Source organism: Columba livia, chromosome 1, assembly GCF_036013475.1.
Source record: "Columba livia isolate bColLiv1 breed racing homer chromosome 1, bColLiv1.pat.W.v2, whole genome shotgun sequence".
Lineage (NCBI taxonomy): Eukaryota > Metazoa > Chordata > Aves > Columbiformes > Columbidae > Columba > Columba livia.
Genome location: NC_088602.1, coordinates 205,896,415 through 205,911,128, shown reverse-complemented (window position 1 = coordinate 205,911,128; position 14,714 = coordinate 205,896,415). Strand labels below are relative to the sequence as shown.

At 37.1% G+C, this 14,714-nt stretch overlaps 1 protein-coding gene across 3 annotated transcripts in view; it reads left to right on the top strand.

The window, feature by feature from the left end:
• The first annotated feature begins 3,171 nt into the window (after positions 1-3,171).
• The window catches only part of CELF2 (CUGBP Elav-like family member 2), a 562,200-nt gene continuing 550,657 nt past the window's right edge, over positions 3,172-14,714 (top strand). For 2 of the 3 annotated variants that reach the window (XM_065050164.1, XM_065050154.1), the window contains exon 1: positions 3,179-3,463. The gene's annotated coding sequence lies outside the window, so the exon portion shown is untranslated. Of the gene's footprint in view, positions 3,464-14,714 lie in introns of all 3 variants that reach the window. The other variant, XM_065050162.1, reaches the window with a different exon arrangement.

Below are 14,714 nucleotides of genomic sequence, written 5' to 3'. Positions count from 1 at the left end.
TTTAGCTAGATCCATAGATCTGGCTACACAGAAAGATTTTACAAGAGGTGGAAAGGGATCCTTCTGGTCTCATTTGGTATTTGCCTAGTTTACAAGTTTACATTGATTTTAATACTGGCATTAATCTCATACTAGGCTAAAACCACTTCTTCAACTCTTTTACAATATAGAAGAGTCTATTTAGACATAGTGCAAAGAGAGATTTTGAAGTTTTGTTTTGTTTTGTTTTCTTAAAAAAAAAGGAATGGAAATTTACAAAATGTTTTCAGTGCTTGTGAAACATAATCCTTATGGTGAATTACATGAAAACTTTTGAAACAAACAAAACAAAATGAAATAAAACAAAACCCATATGACCTCCACTGAAGTCAAAGCTGAAAATGTTCCTCACTAAAACAAGACCAGAAATTGCTTCACTGGATGGTGTTTTGTAAAGGATACAAAGGTTAATTAGATCTTTTCTGTTGCATTATATAGTAGGAAACCTCCATTAATTACTGCTTCTTTAGTTTAACTGGTTCAGTAAAAACTGACTATAGAACCACAAAGAAAGTGTTAACTTTCCCATAGTACCCAACTTCTACATTCCAAAGCCTATGACCCTTAAGCAAAATTAGATTTTAACAGAAACATTGAATAGTAATAATGTTATTATTATTAAAATAGTATTTTATCTATAAGTATATAAAATTTATAATATAGATTAATGCAATATATACACAAAATATATCTAAATATGCATGTCTATAAAAATTACATAAATATAAAAATATTATTAAATGTCTAGCACTAATAGTAACATGCAGCAACACTAAACCCTAAAATGAATGAAGCTTCCACTGACTTCAGACTCTGCTCTTCTAAACATCTCAGTGTTTGTTCTTGTATTTTTTTGTGTCCTACATTACCACTCTTTTATCTCAAGTTAACAGCACAAGTAAGCACAAGTGAGGTGTTTCTATAAATGTTTTATTTTATGAGCTCTTGTGCATTTTCTCAACCAATTAGTCAAATTGCCTTCTTGACTGTATCTCCTTGCTAAATTTAGCTTTATATATATATATATATATAGTTTGTGTTATTTAGTGCACTACAGTATTCCATTAAAGGCAAAGTTCAATTATTTGTCTTTTGAAGGTCTGAGTGCCTTGCTTAAAATGCCAAGTGTATTAAAAACAGGCCACCCTTGACTTTTGCAAGGAGACATAGAAAGATAATAAGTTAGTTGAATTTAATGGAATTTTGAAATTGAGCATGTGTGAGTATGTGTTTGTGTGTATATGTACGCATTAAGATGCCAAAAGAAGGATTAAATGCTGTCAAATCATCAAGACTTTTTTCCCCATTTACCTTTTTTTCTTATTAACAAGGAGCAAAAAGGGAACATCTTTGTGTTACAACAAAGGACAGGGAGCTGGGAGACAATGAACTTGGATGAAATCATAGACTAAATTTTTTACTAGCATAAAAACAGGGTTTTACAGCCACACAAGTGTAAATTAGATTAAATTCTAGTGGAAAAATTCTGCATTTTTGCTATGATTCCTTAGGGAAAATGCTGTTGCACCTCTTCTGAATTAAGTTTGTGGTCCTTATGTATTTGTATCTGTATTTCCATTTTGACGACAACTCCCTGTGCTGTCTTCTCCCTCTATACTGAGCCTGAACCCACAGGGGATAGCAAAAAGTCTTGTAGACAACAAGAGTCTGCTAAGAGATCTTGTTGAACTTCGCAAAGAGACGGTTCTTGGCCATGCCAATTTAAACCTCATCTCTGGAATGACAAGAGGTTTCTACCATCTGCAGAAATGACCTGTTAAAAAGGTCTGGAGGCTTTAAAAGAAAAGAAAAGCAACTTAAAGGTTGACTGTGGTAGCAATTTAACATGACTGGCTGTTCATGAACAGGAGCCTTACAAGGGCTGTAGGGCAGACCCTACACCTTGAGCCCTGCTGAGCAACTCCTGGTAGTAGAGTCATCTTAGCAGAACTACTTCAGTGAGTAAAGGCTGCAGAAGGGATATAGGCATAGTACCAATTAGTTTCTGCAGAGTTTCTCAAAATCTTTTTCAAAGTCTATTGTCTATGGCAGGCATGTTCAGCATGCTTGTGTCTCTCCTTGCATAAATGGCAAACTTTGAGTGAAACAGTGATTAATTTAATTAAGTTTAAACATTTCAGCTTTTTATTTTATGGTTGCTCACATAACGAGAGCAATAACTGAATACAAATGTTGCATATTTACTGTGTCATGATCCAAGCAACTGCTACTAAAATATTAAGGAAAAACATCATTTTACTCTTTTATTTTTTCTTTTATAATTAGGTGGGAACCATATTTTGGTGAATACATTTATAGTTAGAAGTTATAGATTATGCTTCTCTTTGTTTTGGAAGGATAATTTTAACCATGTTGCTAAAAGCCTGCTAGCAACAATTAAAATAGCTATAAATGGCATTTATAGCTTTTGCATTTGTTTTTCTTGTTAGTTTTAATCACATATTTCATACTTATATGATGTATCCGGTCTGCTAATAGTCACTAGCACAGACCTTCAAAAATGGTTTTAAACATCTGCTTAAAAACATAGCTTTTTAAGTACCGTGATTGTTCATCCCTTTTTATGTGAAAGTTGTGGCAGTTGTTCATTATGTCCCTGACTTCTGTTTGCAAAAATTTAGAAGGGAAACTTAAAAGCAGAGCAAAAACAATACTGGCAACTTTTTAAAAGTGCCAAAGTTTTAACTGTTTTCTGTTGAAGTGCTTTCCTGACTTTCCATTCAAACAAACGTGTTTGTACACGGTATTATAGGAAAGGCTGAATGTGTGTCTGCAAAGTACAACATGGTAAACGTCTGTGTATATTCTACATATACCATACTATTAAAATCAATCTGTTCAGGTTAGTTTCTATTCAGAGGAGAGCTGAGAAACACAACCACCAGTTTCTGTCACGTGCTCCCTCGTATCAATTAAAAATAAATTAAATTTCATGCAAAGAACCCAAGTTAAAAATCCCAGCAAACAACAACAGAACCTTTCCACTAATGATTTTCAGTCATCAGAAGTGGAGAGAGACTCAGACAGCAGACAGCATGGTCCCAGCATGCTTTTTGCCTTTTTTTTTGTTTGCACAGTAGCTGTCAGTTGCAGCCCTGCAGGTAGTAGAACCCAGTGGGAAGAGGGGCGGGACAGAGCGATGCTGCCTGAACTGACAGCAAATTTAAATTACTGAGCTTTCTTTTTCTTTTTTTTTTTTGTTTTTCTTTCTTTGCGTGCCTTTTTTTTTTTTTTTTTTTGGTATTTTTCTACTCTGCGACAAACTGAAAAGATTCTAGCACACACTAATTTAACAACCCTGCTTCGTCGTCTTCTTTTTTTCTCCCTTCTGCTTCCAGGATAATTAAAAGAGAAACCTGTAAAGGCAACATTCCTTCAAGCAAGTTGGTGCTGCAACGTGCTGGTAAGATGAATTTATTTATTTTTTTCACTACCCCATCTTTTCTTTTCCTTTTTTGGAGCTGAAAGCTTTTGTATATCTAACGCAGTCATAAGTGTGGTTCCCCTGCTGTGGAGGGTTAGCATGTAATGAAAAGGTGTAACTGCTTGATATGTGACCTTTTCTTATTACTTAAAATGGATAATAACAGCTTTCGTGTCTGTCCTCATGATGATTTTCTCTCTGTGAATTGACTATTTGCTCAACAGAAGCGATGCTGTGATTGTCGCACTATGACAATGAGGACTTGGTTGTTTTTTGGTTACTATTCCATGCTGTTATCAGAAAAGATACTTGAGTTGGGGGTTTTGAGTGCGTGTGATTTTTTTTTTTCCAAACGTTGCTTGAAGCTCTGATATGATGGGGGTGGAGATGGGGGTGGAGGAGATGGGCTTGGGTATCATTCTGCCTGTACAGCTGTTTACTAGGTAGAGAAGTGCAACACAGAAACTTTTTAAAAAAATAAATAAATATTTTTCGGCTTGCATCGAGTGGGATCAGTGTATCCAGGATTTATTGTTGTCTAGTGCTGGCTGAAGTTCTCTCTGTCCCTTGCATTGTTCTTCTGGAAAAGGGATAGAAGGGATTTTCTGCTGCATATCTTGTCATACCACTGTAGCAGTTAATTGCAAGTAGCTGACAAACTTTGAGATGAAATACCAAACCTTGCCTTTGTATAGAATGAGTTTGATGCTGTGGATAGTTTCCCGTGAACACAAGCCTGTCAGATACAATCAGATCTGTATAATACAAGTTGCAGTTCCTGCCTTGCAAGTCCTTGATATCCAGGGTCTGCTTTCCAGTCTTTTTCTCACACTAACTCCTTATTATTTTTTTTTATTTTTTTTTAATTAAATGTATTTTGCATTTGTTTTGTGTTTAGCCTTATAAAACTTACAAGGTGACTTTTTTCCTCAGGATTTCTGGATGTAATTCTGCCTAGTATTAAATGCTACAACACCTACTGAAATCAACAGGAAGGTTGAGCTTGTCCTGTATTTAAGACAAAATTACTGAGTATTAGTAGGACTGGATCTTATGATTGCAAACTATGTCTCTTTTCTTAACTGTGATAACTTGTTGTTATGCTTAAACTGGATTGTGTAGGCTTTTAATGAAGTATCTAGAATAAGCTACACTAATAAACACTGCTCTTACAGTTAGTTGTTCACAAGCTTTTAGCCATACTAAGGAAAACTTTTTGAAGATAGAATGGGATTATTCAGAGAAATCTAATGGAGTTAGAAAGCCAGTGTTATTCAGTCCTTTAACTCATTGAAAGCTGTTTTCCTTAATATAAAATAAAATAAAATAAAATAAAATAAAATAAAATAAAATAAAATAAAATAAAATAAAATAAAATAAAAAAGTGCCTTGAAATTAATCACCTGCATATAGATACGTCAGGTTTTCCAGGCTCAAAGGTATGTTTTTCCAAATTGCATAATGTGATCACAGGAGTGAAGTTGTGTAAGGAGAGAGGAGACGAGGAGCAGTCAGGGATTAAGCACAGATTCCCTTATCAGTCCCTGGAGAGAAGGAGAGGATGTGCCAATGCCATATGGAAAATCACATTTTTTCACAGCAACTTGGTTGTGGCACAGGGTTAAGGGTGCCACACTTGCACAAGTTCATCACTCCTTATATCAGCCTCAATTTCATCCACTGCAATCACTTTTCCTGATGATTTACCTTGCTTGTGCAAAAAATGCTGGTGTCTTATGAAATGAGGTCATTGTAGTTCCCACATCTTGCTTTTCCTCTGACAACTTTCCTCCCCTCACTCAAAAACCAAGGTCTGCAAGGCCCAGAAAAATTAAGCTTTGTCCCTTGTAATCCTAAACTCCTATCCATTTATAACCAGAGAAGAAAAGGACTGAATTCCTTGTTCTTGTTATGGAAATAAGTTTTTATTCACTCAGTATCAACTGACAGTTAGAAGCGTATCTGATGTAATATGAATAAACTGTAGACTGTTGACAGTAAATTATGCGACTATAGTCTTGCATTGTCCTAGAAACAGTGCTTTTACAATGCTCAAGTGGCCTAAGAGGGTCAAACAACTACTCATACTCTCATTTGAGTTTCCTAATCACTCAAAGCCATGAGAAGGTCATGGTGGTTGATTCCCACTCCCCATGGTGGGCATCTCAGCAATGGGCAGGCTGCATTTAGTAGAACTTCAATGTAGCCAGGGTTATTCAGTCATAGACGTGACGTCAAAGCTACTGTTATGGGGCAACATGAAAACATAGCACAGCCAAGTTTAGATTGTGAGTTTGGTGACAAGAATTTGTTCCTGCAGTCATAAAGCTAAGAAACAGACAAAAAAACCTACCAGCCTAACCCAATCTACTAATCTGCTTTTTTCTTTGACTGTAGTGTTTAAGTACAAATATTTTTAATTAATCCATGCACTTTAAATTGCTATTTGCTTCCAGCAATACTGTCTTCTACCTAGTGCTTGGAAATTTCTAGTTGAATTCAATTGCTTTCACTAAAAAAAATATATATGAATTAAAAAAAAAAGCAAGCCAGAAAGCTTACTGTAATTTCCTGTCAGTAACACAGAAATAAGAAAAGACTGGGCTAATAAAAATGATTATCTGAGTTTACAACTGTTAACAAGATTCCTGAATAGAAACGGTTCTATTATGCACAAAGACTTCTATCATCACTAGAGGAATGTAATATAAAATTATGAGTTTTAGTATTAGGGCCCTGTCATTTGATCAGAAATCAACCCATAAACTTACTTGTGGAATGCCATAAGTTTTGGCATGTTCCTTCCCCTTCTATTAATAAAATATTAAAGAAATTTTATAATTAGAAGCTTTGAGAACATCATAGCTATGAATTTTCTTTACAGGAAAAAGCTGGCGCAATTCTATATTTCTTCCACATCTCCAACTCTCCATTTAAAGTCACTGCAAGTCTGTTGCACACAGCAGGCAGAACTGGTGTAAATCCCAGATTTACCATGGGCAATAATGATGGAATTTCTTCAGCTTCTTTCTGCTAAGAGAGGTCAGATTCTCAGACTTTTCTCTGGACTCTGCAGAGGTACTTAAGAATATTTCCTAGTACCTCTTTCCCTGAATGGGATTATTTATTAGGATTACATTTCTGATCAGTTACATCATAGAGTCATGACAAAATGCTACGATTTTAACCTCTGAGAATTTTTTTTTTTCCTTCTGGTAATAAAAGGCTTGTGCATTTATCTTCCAGCTGCAAATCACTTACAACATTGTAAGGGGCTTGCTGTATTTCCATTTGATTTAACAAATTAGCTATGGTCTTCGTTCAGCAAGAATCATTCTGGAAGCTGAACATCACCAAATGAAGGAAGACAGCTGTACCTGGCTCAGAGTGACCACGGCTCTCTGGTTCTCCCCAACTAACTGATTGATGATATATTGGGCAAGCACTTGCCAAAACACACTCCTTCCACAAGCCTGGAAGCCAGTCACACATCCTTCATCTCCTGGTGTCATGTGCATGGTTCGCTGTAGACTCCTTGGGACTCCTTATCCAGTGTAGGGTATAGGAAACTCTAAAAATAATCTAATACCTTCTAATTACTTTCATCAGTCCCAAGGCAATAGACTACGCAGTACTTATCAGGTCACTGGATATGAATTAAGAATACAAATAAATATCCTATTGTGGTGAACAGTAAAATATTACTAAGAACGAAACAAAGTGAAAAGAGAAGTAGAGCCCCAGAGAGCTCAGTTCTAGACTATAATTATCACTCAAAATCTTCCTTGGTTGCTTTGCATCTCCTGTAACCCGCGAGACTGATGACTTCGCTCTCATCCCAAGGCTGATGTGCTCTGAGAGCTCTTAGAGCTACATCTTTCCTACTTTTGAAATTAGAGTCATTTCTTGTCATCTTCATTGGGGAAAGTAACAAAAGAAGAGCAAGCCGAGAGCTCCACCAATCTATTCTTAAATTTGCTTTCACAAACTGTAATCTTCAGTTTTCTGTGTACCACCCATATAAACGTCTGCTCTCTTCATGGCATTTGGACACCAGAGGTAGGATTCATCTCATTCAAATTCAGATATTTATGCTGTAGACACCTACATCTGAGCTAACCACCTCAGGGTCCCATTAGAGTCAGAGGAAACAAGCAGGTGCTTTCAGGCAGTGATTTATCTGACCTATTTTAAATGTCTGTTTTGTTTGAATCCTGCTGAAGGATGTCACATTGAAGACTCAGATCAGTTAACCACCTCTCCTCCTAAAATTTTCTTAATTAACAGCATGGTTGTATTGCTTAATTTAGACATCTTTTCCTCATCTGCTTGGCTTCTCTTGTAGCAGTTTCATGAAGACAGAGGGCTTAGAACTCCATAAATTCCATACCTTGAAAAACAGTTATAGTACTATTGACATAAAGAGTCTCGCATACCAGGCAGTAGGCTTAAAACAAGGCTAATCATAGTGAAATTAGGACTGAATTGCATAGACAGGGTTGTATCACTTACATATGTCATTAGTCCTCAAGGACCACTGCGGGGATGCAGTCACAAGTGCATTCCAGGCAGGGTTTTTAATGTACATCATGGTTACTTTCATTAGGCTGAAGTGATCTAGTGAACGGAGGTGCTGCAATTGGTTCATTTGTTCTACTTTGCAGATCAGAGGCATTTAAATGCTACACCACGATGCATTAAAAAACCTCAAAGTCAGGGAGTTCCATGAGTATGATGAAGTCTACCTATTTTAGGCACCAGTATTTTAATGAGTTGATGCTCCTGATGTAAGTTCCCTTACCCAGAGGAAGCTACATTCATTTGGAAGATTATGGACAGACAATTTGGCTTCCTAAATTTGTATAGCTAAGGCTTGTACTTACAGTGCTGAAAGTATTTGCTGCAGAGAGATCCCTGGCTCCCAGATGTTACAGTGCATCTCACCTCCATGTCTCACCTGGCCATGTATGAAGGGGATAGTTGTGTCCTCTTGGCCCTATGTGTTTGTTTTTGTTCCAAAGCACATGGCATGAAGGGTTGCAGACGATGCTGGTGGGGTCACAGTCCATTTGAACAGAGGGTTGAATGGAAGAGAAGGAGCCAGCGTTAGAGCAGAACAGCCTTGTTCGTGGAGCCTAGAGGAAGATAAACCTAAGGATGACCATAACCAGCATCACAGTCAGGTTTCTCTTCAAGGAAAATCTGATTAATTTCAAAAGTTGTTGTGTCAGTACATCATAAGTATATATTAGGAAGGATATAAATACACAGTATGGCTGTTAGAGAGGCCTCATAAAGGCCTCACTAAAGACCTCAGATGTTCAAAATGTGGACACGCCACACATCAGACAAATGTGGTCTCCCGTAGGATTCATTTCTCTCTTCACTTAGGTAACCTTCAGCATCTTGAAGATTAAGCGTAGGTTCAGTTTAAGTTAGACAAACTGTATTTTACCATTCATTTAAATATAAAATTGCTGATCACCAGGTGTGATTGAGGTAGAACTATTTTAAATCTGAGTTCTGCAGTGTTTTGCAGAAATAGTTTTTATTCAGACAAGGACAGTGGCTGGATTTTGAAGCATGCAGAAAATGTGATAATACAGAATAGAACTGCTCACATAATAAAAGAGCTCTGAACACGGGATTTGATCTCATACATTTCTAATTTTCAGTATTAAATGTATAAGTAATGTACAAGACACCGACATAGTGAACAATCTGGAAGGCCTTTTACCTGTGTTTTGGATAAGAAGAGAGAGAAGTATAGATTGATAGTGTCTCTTAATTAATCTGATGTAGTAAATGTTTTCCATAGGCGCTCCATTTATAAGCAGCTCTACTAACGTCTTTCTTTTGCTGGATTCAAAGTCACTGACATTATGAAGGATATATGCATACTAAACAAAGCTTTTGCACCTGAGTGAAAAGCAACAGCAGCCTACCCAGTGTCATGCAGTAAGAGACCACATTCACAGGACATTAAAGTTGGGTACGCTTGCTGAACAGGTTTACACATTTAAGCCTTGATCCTGCAAGGACTTACACACATGCTTAACCTTACACACTGCAAATGAAATCCTGGGTCTCTCAAAATCAATGACAAAGCTCTGCTGACTTCAAAGGGGCACTCTCTGAATAGTCTTTTTTGGCTTCATTGCAGCCACACAGAGTGCAGAAGTGTGTGAGCTGATCTCCCCAACCTTGCTTGCTTGCGTGAAGTCTTAAGAGATTGAGGGAGCTGCTAAGTTTAATTTTCAAAACACTTCTGTCTCACAACAAACCATAAGCATTCAAAGGTATTTTCTTTTTTGATCTGTGTTCTTTAGGGGTTTTGCCCAAACCCTGTGGTAAAACCTGCGGGAGTGGTTTCTGCTGGAGAAGTCTGTGAGCAATCCATAGTGCAACCCCCTCCTTGGCTAGTATTGCACTCTGTGCAGGTTGTTTACTTTACAGAAGATCCATTTCCTGGAGTAAGGTGATTATGCTGGAATCACATCTTTCTTTTTTAAAGAAAATAAAATCTACAGCTCACATGATTTTATAGGAAATCTGGAAAACATCTACTGAAAAGATTTACAAGTCAGAAATACAATAATACATGAATTTGTGCTGGATCTAATGGCTGTTTTTCACCTGTTGTTGCTGTTAATTGAGATACCCTGTTGCAAAATCTAACAGCTGTCTCAGAGACCCAATCCTGACTCTCTCTTTGTGTGCAAAACTCTGTGCTCGTGAGAACCACTGTGGAGTCCTGCAGAGTTCACTGAAGAACTGGGGAGAAGGGAAGGTGATGTTGGTCCCATTTTTTCAGCACAGATCCCTTTCCAAAGCAGGTTAAGTCAATGATCCTTCCCCTGCACAGCACCTCTGGCTCTAGACATGATGCAATATGCACCCAAGCCTCATGGTGGCTGAGATGCTGAAGCTGTGGAGGGTCTTTGGCAGCCATGAGAGACACAAAGGTATCCGAGTTCCAACAGTAAAACTCATGCTGTTAAACGCAGATCTCCTGAGCAAAAGAGCTAATAACTGACATGCAGATACACCATTATGACTTGCCCACATTAGGAACTTGGAAAATTTTGGTTATCATCTCGCCAAGATGAAGATGGCAAAAAGATTTGTGAAGACAATTATACCAGTGTGAGTGTACAGTAGCAGGGAGTAAGGGTTTGCGAAACAAATTTATAAACTTTGCATCCCAGTTCTGCTTTAGGATAAGTCTGTGTTAGCATTTTTGTAAGCCAAGTTATCCCTTCTCACCTAAATTGTGTCAGTCATTTGAAAACATAAGTAGGTTGGGTGAGCCCAGCAAAGCTTTTTTTTCTATTTCAGCATTTTCCTCTGACATGTTTCATTGCTCCAGCTGTGAAAAAAAAATCCCCAGACTTTACTCTTTTTTTTTTTTTTTTTTTTGGCTCTTACTGTAAAGGTATTTTAATTTTATCTTTATCATGTTCCTGTACTAATGGGCTTTACATATTCCCAAGCAAAGTCCTGTGTGAAATTCTTAACCACAGAGATTACAGAAATTTACTGCTTCACTGGCATGGCCAAGTTGCCACAAAATTGCATTTGCTAATGTTGTTGTGAAAACACATGGCACCTGCCATTTCTTAGCATAAGGATTTGAATATGGATGGAAAGAATTTAAGAATGCCTATAAAATTGGGCTTGGCCATGTCAGTTTAGCTTTAGGAAGGAGACTGTGCTATAAAATCCTCACCCGTAATTGGACACAAGTGACAGCTTTATTTAACTACTGTTCACAAATGAACGAGCAATGAAAATGTTCTGCCTTTCTCACCCTAGAAGAATGACCATGGCAGATGTTAACACTGTTGAGAACAGCTTTATTTTAACTACAGGTGAGGCAAATGGGAGATTTATTGGTCTGGGCATTGAGGGAAGGGGAGGGTATCCCATGTTGTTCCGGAGAAATGCAATGCACATTATCAAACACACTACATGGCACACGCAGTGCTCTAAAACAGGGGCTATTCTGTGTCCATGAATTTATGAGCATGCCTGCTTTCTTGTTTCCTTTTTCAAGTGCCCAATACCCAGAATCACAAATTGTACAACATTCTGCTTTTTGTTTCTTCATGTCCTGTCCTGTACCTATTTAAGTCAATGCTGAGTCTCTAACTTCACTTATAATACGATGTAATCAATGACTCAAAGTCTGGGAACTCAGTGACCTGTGAAAGCGTAAACAAGAGACAATGTTGTTTCTCTGATGAAAGTCCTGAGACAAGGCTTGATCCAACATCTGCTGGATCCTTTCTATTCATTTTAATGAGCTTACAGTTGGTCCCTAACATAATGTGTATTCAATAGAAATCAGCACTGGTTGTTCAGGCACTGATCCTGTAAAGCCCTTAATTATGTGCTTAAGATTATAGTATGGGAATAGTCCCAAAGAAGCCACCGTAACCACAGAAATGCTTTAAGTTCAGCAAGTAACTAAATGTTTTGTTGCTGAAATATCATCTTTCTTTTCTTTCATTAAATCCCCTCTGCCAAGCAAACTAACAAGTAAAATTTCTGGAAATCCAGCACCTTGAGATGCCGTAAATATGATGATATTCAGATCTGTACATGATTTTTTTAGCTGTTTTATGCTTCTTTATGCCTAGGTATATCAAAACACTTTACTGCAATTGTGATATGAATAGGAATACCTGCAGCTTGAAATTCAAAGCTCCCTACCCTTTTAGATTCAGGGTACTCTCGCATGTGTTGCTGCTGTCTGATTGTCGGTCGCATTTCTAAGAAGAACATTTTAAAATTTATAAAAGAGTAAAACTGCTTATAATATAAGCATGAAAATATTATTCTATGTAGTAAAAGTAAATTCTGCCATTTTGCCCCGAACTCTTTAACTTGATGTTTCCTTAGAAGAAAAGTTTAAAGGTGGTTTGTATTTTTGTGCCATGTGGAGCACATATTGTTTAGCTGCTTCACTTCAGCTCATCTCATTTAACTATAGGGTACCGTATTTTGATATTATCTTGTTTTCATGAAACCTGTGATATTCACTGGGTTTTTCAGGTAATGCTGTTTACAGCAAACACTGCCTATGGTGTTTCCAAAAGTTTCCCGCTGTCAAAAGCATGAGGGCCAAATTGAAAATATTGGTTTGGGAGAATGTAATCTTTTCAGTACAGACTTTGGTCAGCGTGATTGTGTTCAGTGTGAGTGCCCAATAGTAATGATGTCCAGGCATAGGGCCAAATGCTAAAACTGCCCCCAGAGTGAATATACTCATACTCTGCAAGAGAAGCAGTAAAGTATGCTCATATTCTGGCCAGCAACATCCAAAAGCACAGCTCCCCATGAGGATATTTCTTGCCAGGAGTATGAATAAGCTGCATTGAGGCTGTGCATTATGGCAACTGCTGCATCAGGGACTGCTAAGTAACTCATAAATAAGCAGTCTCTGCTGCCCCCAACTCCTCTATCAAGCTTCAGAAGTTACTTATGTAGCTCCACGTATGAAAGGCTTGCATAGTGGCCTCAGTGGACTTTAAGAAGTGCCAAAAAAGAGGTGGCTACTTTCCACCTCCAGCTCCTTCGACTGGCTGTAATTTCTCTGGCAAGCATGAATATACAGCGCCTAGAAGGATTTGGCTTCGAGTCTTCAGCTCATATTCATCATTTGGGTTGCTCCAGTGAAGTTATGAAGCCAGAAGCTCCTGTTATGGTAGGATAAAGACTCTACCACAGCTGAAATCTTTATTAATATATGAATTATGAATAAAGCCAGAAAAAACAGACACACTTTACTAAACCCACCAACTGTCTAGTTTTGGGCACATGAGAGGATTTATACCCACATAGAAACTCACATTAAAATGCACATTTTTTACATTAGTGTTCATTTCAGTTTTGTTTTCTTGAGAACAACTTAAGTTCCACTCACATAAGCCTACCAGACTTTCTGCTGTTATAAATCAGAGTGACCTCTTGAAACCTGTTGAGCATCTGCCCCAGAATGGCAAATAATAGTCTCTAGAGCCTGACTAATCTTTAAGGATGACACATATTACTGATCCCACACATACAACTTTTTGTGTAACACAGACAAAACAATTTTAACCAGGAATTCCTACACTAGGGATGACCATATTCTGTAAGGCTGTAGTATATGTTAAGTGTATTCTTGCAGCAAAGCATCCTCTCTTGGTTTAGAGGTTTCAGACTTGTTTATATGGATCCAGTAGTTCAAAGGTTTGTGTGGATAGGTTGTAGTCAATATAATAAAGAATATGAGCATTAGACTTCTATATTGTTCTATAACTGTACATCTGTATTAGAAATTCTCCCAGTTCTAACTGATGACATGCTAAGATCCAGATTCTCAATATTTGTAGCAGAATTGCACATTCTGAGTTCAAATAAGCTAATCAAGTGATTACCTGGAAGGTAATACTCTGTCCATGTACTCTTTTTCTTCAGATGTAATTTTCTTACCTTTCAGGACATTTTGTAATCTGCTGCACAGATATCACCTTTTGGAAAAACACAGAAATATAATCTGTTGATGTGTCTATCTAAACAAAAAGCTGTATAATTTAGAGCAAGGATAATCAACCTCTTTTGTATGTGAAGAAAAGCGGACCACCAAAAACTAGAAAAAAATTGTCATAGTTTCATTTTCTTTCTGTACTTCTCTTTCAACAGTGAAATAATATATTTTTTTTCTGTAGCTACTTATGTTGAACAGAAGAGTGAATATACAGAAGCAGTTCTTTTATATGTTATTTGCAAACAGTTTCATACATCAAACTCTTAAAAAACTTAAGCAAGTCTTTCTCATGAGGTGTGATTCAAAATTCTGTATGAATTAGTCTTCTAAGATTTTTCTAGAACAAAATTGATAATCCACAAATACTACTAATGGTTTATCTTATGTAAATGTATAACACTGTAGAAGTTCACAAAATACATTAGGAGAAAATAAATGACATTGAAACAGGACAGGAAACACTTCAAAAGGAACTAATTGTCACTTGCTACAAAACTCATTTGGGGAACTTCTTAACTCAAAGTTCTACCATAACCCCATATTTCTTTAGGTATCTTCGTTCATTGCCTTAAAACTAATTTACCCAAGCAGGAATACTTGTTTCCTGAAAGGTAATAAAACTGGTTTTGAAAGTACTGGTGCTAGTGGTTTGTGTTCATGTTGTCAATACCTTACCTGTGGCAGTTCCTCTACAAT